Source organism: Egretta garzetta, unplaced genomic scaffold (genome assembly GCF_000687185.1).
Source record: "Egretta garzetta isolate BGI_Z169 unplaced genomic scaffold, ASM68718v1 scaffold452, whole genome shotgun sequence".
Lineage (NCBI taxonomy): Eukaryota > Metazoa > Chordata > Aves > Pelecaniformes > Ardeidae > Egretta > Egretta garzetta.
The window spans coordinates 588,361-594,736 of NW_009258796.1; positions in this window are offsets into that span (position 1 = coordinate 588,361).

Sequence of the window (6,376 nt, forward strand, 5' to 3'; positions counted from 1 at the left end):
TGGGGGGTCCGGCTCCTTTGGTGCCTGCGCTCAGCACCCTCACCCCGCTCCACCCCGCGTCCATCTCTGGAGCGTGGCTTGCTCCGAGGGAGCGGGACCCCCGCACGATGTGGGGTTGGGCCCCCCTGATCCCACCCCTGTGGAGGAGTGGAGGGTGAGGGGCTTCCCCAGGCCGCTCGGGGAAGGATGCTCCTCCAGAGAGGGGACCAGAGCGTGATTCGCTGCTCGGAGACGCTTCTGTCGCTGTACAGCTCGTATCCCCGTAGCCCTCCCCTGGATTAGGGACCGTACGCGTCCCCCCTCATAGCAGGGGGAGCACAGCGCTTTGATGCCACATGGGGATGAAGGCTCTGGGCACCCAGAGGATGTCACCCCTGAGCAGTGACAGTCCCTTGTCCCCCAGACATTCCCGGCCAATGCACCAGGTCCCAGCGGGGACCAAGCCCTCCGGCTGCAGGCGGCTGCTGAGCACCGGGCAGGGCTGACACCTCCTCCTGTCCCCGTGTCCTGGGACCTGCCGGGCTGGGACCAGCAGAGACAGAAGGACCGTGTGTCCTTCTGCAGCACCACCCGTGCCAGGGGAGAGGAGGCTGTTGGACCGCGGGGAGAGGGAAGGGGTGGGTTGTTCCTGTCCTCTCGGCAGATGCCTTTCAGCTATTGCTTTTTGGGCCAGGAAAAGGAAAGAAGTGCAGGGAAGGCTGCAGGAAGGCCCAGTGCTTGGTTCTGCTTCTCTCCTCCCCACACTGGCTGGGGTGGTCTCTGTCGCTGCCCTGGAGAGACTGAAGATGGTCCTTCTGGCTGTGGTCCCTCAGCTTCTTCCAGTCCTTTTCCTTGTTGATCCTCAGGGCTGTGTGAATGGAGGTGGACGGCCCTGGCCGTGGTTACTCCCCTGGACCAGCCAAGCCCACGCGCTGGGTGGTAGGAAGCTGAGGAGCAGCAGGTTAGGGGAGGCCACGGCTTGGCCCTGGAGTAGCAGCACTGGGAGCTGAGCCCAGAGGTGCAGAAGGGGCAGTCAGGGTCACAGGGGTGGACCCCAGCCTTCGCAGGGCACCCAGCAAGGGGAAGGAGCTGGCCCAGCGTGGCGGTGCCACCCAGCACTGCCCTTGTCCTGGGGTGCCAGTCCTCCTCCCGAGCAGCCTACTGGGATTTTCCTCCGATTAACTCCCAGTTCTGCTTTTTCATGTCACGGCTCATAATTTATAAACTGCTGGTGAGAAGAAGGAATATTTCACTCCCGAGCATCCTTGGGTGGTGGCTCGGTGACGGATGGGCACCACGGGGCGGGAGGCGATGGGCCGCATCCAGGGCGCTGCAGAGGGGCACCCCCAGGAGCAGAGGGCTCCGCGCATTCGCTGGCGTGCTCGTGCTCTTCCCGCTCACCTGGACAGCCCTGGAGCCGGTATAAATCCTCAGCGTCCATTGACACCGAGGAGGATGATTCAGTGTGAGTGGTCTGTCCACGAGCTTTTCTGTGGGGAAGTGGCCCCCGACCGGTGCGGCGCCTGCGCCCTCCTGCCTCGCTGGCAGCTCTCTGCTCAGCTGCCTTCTCCCACTGACTGAGAATGGTCTTCTCTGTGCCTTCCTGGGAAAGCCTTGCTGCCGGAGATCTCAGATGGCTTTACCACCCAGACCGTCCTGCTGCAGCCCTACTCCCGGCTCCTTGAAGCAGCCTGGAGATGCCTCCTCCATTGCCTGGCTCTGCCTCATCCATCACAGGCAGCACCACCACGAGCTCACCCAGCCTCTCCATATCCCTCTGCTTGGTGAACCGGTTGTTTCCAAGTGACAAGCTTGGCCCATTGATGCCTCCCGGTGACTCCTAGCAAGGTCCCGGACAAACCGCCCCTTCCTCTTGGTGCTGTCCCAGGGGGATGCTGCAGGTGACACGACCGAAGAGGGGCAAGGAGGCAGCAAGGAGGGGAAGGGAAGGTGGTGCAGGGTGGGACTTCGCTCTCTGACACGTTGATGTTTCCCAAGTAGAAGCCGGTCACTCAACATCTGGCTGAGAATATTGCATCTTGCTTAAGAGCAACTCCAGATGTTCCCAAGACCTTTTTTTCATTATTTTATTTCTTTCTTTCATTCTTTTCTTCTCCCCCCTCCCTCCCAGCCACTCTCGACTCACTAAATCAAGGGAGACAGGCTTTTAACTCTCTGGAAAGAAATAAACGGCTCAATGGTGAGATGAAACGAATTCTCTGGAACTGTGTGAGCAGATGTGTGTTGGGGGAGGGCAAGGGGGGAGCAAGGTAAGGGAGATCAAGAGAAAGAGAGGGGCACGTGTACACGGCCATCTCTTTAGCATGAGGTTCCCCAGCTGGAGGCACAGCATGGTGGCCGGCGGGATGGGCGGTCTCCGCTCAACGTGCAGGACCAGCGAGGGCAGGAGGAACGAACCGGTTCCTCTTTCACCGGGTCAACTGGTGATCTCCTCTCCAGCGTAATTGGGTCCAGTTCTTACCTCCTGGACGTGGCTCGGAGCCGAGGAGGTCAAAAGAAGGATGAGTCTGGTATGCTGATGACGTTCATCCGAAGAGGTGATTTATCATCCCTGACGGGAATGGGAGAATGAGCCGCCAAACAGCAAGAAACTTGGGAAAAGAGAAAGTTTGGCGGGAGGAGGGGAGAGGTCAAAAGCGCGAGATGAATGAGAGGAAGATGGAGGAGGGTGGTGAGAATGTGAAGGGAAGATCCAGAGATGCAGAAATGTGGTTTCTCGGTCATGTGCCTTGACTCCGGCTGAGGATCTGTCCTGCGCCCGTCAGCCCTGCAGCGTTGGTGCCCACCGTGTGCTGTAGAGACAAAGACCTCACCTACCACTGATGTCCCAGAGCTGCTCCATCTGCAGTTTCACCAGACAGGAATCACCAGCGCAGTGCCTGTCTCCCGTTATCTGCACTGTCCCCTCCTTAGATATCACCTCCAGCTCCATCCATTTGTCAGAGCTGCTTTGCCCGGCTTTGAATGCTCCCAGCCTCTGGCGATCTTACCCCTTCCCTGCGGGGTTTTGTAGCCTCCTTAGATAAAGCCATGGGGCTTAAACCATCTGTGTTCTTCTCGTACATCTGTAAGGGTACCCTGGCAAGCGGCGCCGTGGAGGCAGTGCAAGAAAAGCTCGTTTTGTTGCCTTCCCCTTAGAATTAATGAGCCAAAATACTGGGTGATCACTGCCGTCAGCCCAGAGAAGCAGCCCGATGGCACCCTATGGATGCCTACCAACAAGCCTGGGAGAGCTTGTTGCAGGGACACATGCCGTTAGAGGCAGTTGGGGTGACACAAGGCACCTCCATGTTGTTTAACCCATGCCAGAAACCTGCTGCTGGCCCCCAAGCAACCGAGGAGCCAAGCACCTCCACCAGCACTTCTGGCACGGTGCCTGGTGCCAACCTGCTCATGCCAACGCCTCTGCAGGACACGTGCCGTGAGGGTTGGTTGGTTGCCAAAAATTCAACAGCAGGTGAGGCTGATCCTTTGTCCTGGAGAAGGCCAAGCTTGCAAGCTTGGGAAGCAGATCCAGATGCCTGCCTATTTGTCTCCCTTGTGGCAATGACGGAAGGGCTCCTGGCTTTTAAAGAGCTGATGCTCAGCATCGTCTGATAGCCGGGTCTCCAAGAGGGCTGGAAGCGCACGAATGCAACACCTTGCTGAGGAGTTTTCATTGTGCTGTGCACATTGAACCTCACGAGGAGCCCTCAGAGACCTTCTGTCTGGCAGTAAGAGCCCTTCAGAAAATGATAGAGGAGATTTCTTGAGGTCTAGCGAAGCCACAAGTGCTGCTCCGCTAGCAGATGGCTGCGGACAAAATTCTGGAGAGCCGTTCGGCTCATTCATGAGCAGGAGTTAGGTCTGGAGTTCTGGAGCTGGAAAATGTCCCATGGGATAGCACAGTGTGTGCAGGGGCTGCCGAGGTTTCTGCACCAGCAGCGAGGACATGCCAGCCCCCATTCCCCATCCATCTGTGGCCAGCACCGTGCCTGATGGCCAAGAGCTAGGGCTGGTTAGGAAACTCCCGGTCAAAGTGGTTTTACCCTCCAAAAAAGCCAGTTTTCCTGAACTGGGCTGACTGGACCCCTCCTCAGCATCCAGCCCAGCCCCTGGGAGGCTGGAACCTGCATCCAGAGAGCCCCAGGAGGCTGGGCTCCGGCTCCGGGCGGGCTCATGCTGTCCCTGTCCTGGATCAGCTGCAGGTGGCCCGCAGCTCCGCTGGGCTCCAGCTCCAGCCGTGGCTATGAGAGTTTCTAGGCTTCCTGCCCTGGAGCCGGGGTCTTGGCTCCTGGTTCCTGGCTCTGGAGAGCGGGGCCGAGAGGCCATCCTGGCTCTCGGGAGGACCTGCGCTTCAAAATTTTCCAAACAAATCACTTGGATTATTTCTAACTGACGTTTTTTGGAGGGCTTTTCCTTCTGCCGGAAGGGATGATTTGATTTATTAATTTTTCAAAAATTCCTTGTCCAGACCCCCTGGATGTTTGGAGAAGTATGGAGAGAGGGCCAGTGAGTTTGGCCAGACCAGGTCTACCAGAGCTGCTTGAAGCTGGCAGGCATGGGGGGCTCCTGGCACCTCCCCACTGCCCCAGGTATGCAGAAGGGCTCCCAGCACCCCCCTGAGCCCCCACAGCCGCCCCACAGCCCCCACAGCACCCTGGCACTCACGTGCTGGGGACCGGGATGCTGTTAGCCCTGCGCCCACAGCCCACCCTTGGGACTGGCTGGGAGGGAGCCACCAGCTCATCTACGAGCAAAATCCGGCTTTGCTGTGCCCTGTCCTGGGGAGAGGTGGCAGAGGCGTGCTTGAACCGGCGATCGGCAGGGCTTGGGGACAGCCCCGTTGCTGGTGGCCGCTGAGCATCCCCGGCTCTCCTGCCACCCTCCCATCACCCCCTACCTGCCCCGTGCTGGCTTCAGGGGGCTGCGGAGAGGAGGGGGCACACCAGGCAGGCTTTGCCAGCATGTCTTTTTTGGGGACCTGATGGCAACGCCCCTTCCAGGGGCTGCGCTCTGCCTGCAGCACCCCCTGCCCACGCTCCCGCGAGCAGCGCTCGGCGCCTCGGCCGCTCTCCCCGGCGTCAGGCAGCAGCACGGGGGCTCACCACCCTCTCCTGCCCCGCTGAAGAGCGGCTGTGGGCAACAGGTCCTGCCCCCCACCACAGAGCCGTGGGGCGGGAGGGGCGGTGGCACCGCGCTGCCCGGGGACAGGAGCCGTGCAGGCAGGGGGACGAGGGGAGCCAAGCTCTGAGGCACCTGCATCCCTGGGAATTCCCACTGCTCGCAGGGGCCGGGGCAGATTTCTGCTCTCCAGAGAGGCTGCAAAATTCAGATGGAAAAAATATATCTTTTCCAACGGTTATATTTCACGAAAGGAGCTGTTCATCCACTTAAAATATAGGTGACAAGTACAAAAGGCATTTGGCACTATAAAGCAGGCCAAATCTTCAGGAGATCGAAGATATATGGTACACGACCGAGTCCCAGCTTCACTCCACTCTATACTGTAAATTCCAATTACATCATGCCGCCTTGTTTAAATACCGTGAAACCTGGCTCATGCCCGAAGTATGTTTTATATATTGCCACATCCATTTGAAATAGATGGGCAATGTGTTTTACGGCACATGTGCAAATATCTCCGTATTTTTCCATCTGGGGGTTTATGGGATCTCTCAGAAAATTAATAACGGGGCTCGGAGGAAATGTTCGACTCGGAGGCAGTAGCGGAGATTTATGGCCGTCCTGCTGGATGCCAGGGAAAAGTCTGAAAGCGCCCGGAGCAGACGAAGGCTCTGCGATTTCACCAGGCGCTCCCCGAGAGCTAATTTTGCACAATGGAGGAGACTGGGAATTTCCCCATGCAAGTGGGCAGGTTGCTGGAAAGGGAATGCTCTTGAGGGCGAGGAGCTGAGCGCTGGAGCGAGGGATGGGGATGGGAATGGGATGGGGATGGGAATGGGATGGGGATGGGATGGGGATGGGGATGGGGATGGGGATGGGATGGGATGGGGATGGAGACCAGCACCTGCAGGGCTGCTGCTGTGTGGGTCAGACCCCGGCAGGGCAGGAGGAGATGCTGAACCTTGGTCCCAGGGCACTGACCCGAGCAGCACCGACCCCGTCGCAGCCGGGCCTGGGGCCTCAGGGATCGCAGCGTGAGCGGCCAGCAGCACTGGGAAGGGACGCTTAAGAGTCACCGCATACCAAAAGCCTCAAGGGGCCACGAGGTCAGGTTAGTGACCCATCGCACAGCCCCAGAGCTGCAAGCACTGGAGAAGCTTTGCTCCCGCTGTCATCTGTCTGGCAGGGCACAGGCAGGGTGCAGGCAGGGGACAGGCAGGGGGCAGGCAGGGCACAGGCAGGGGAGCGGCAGGGGGGGGGCACCGGGGGT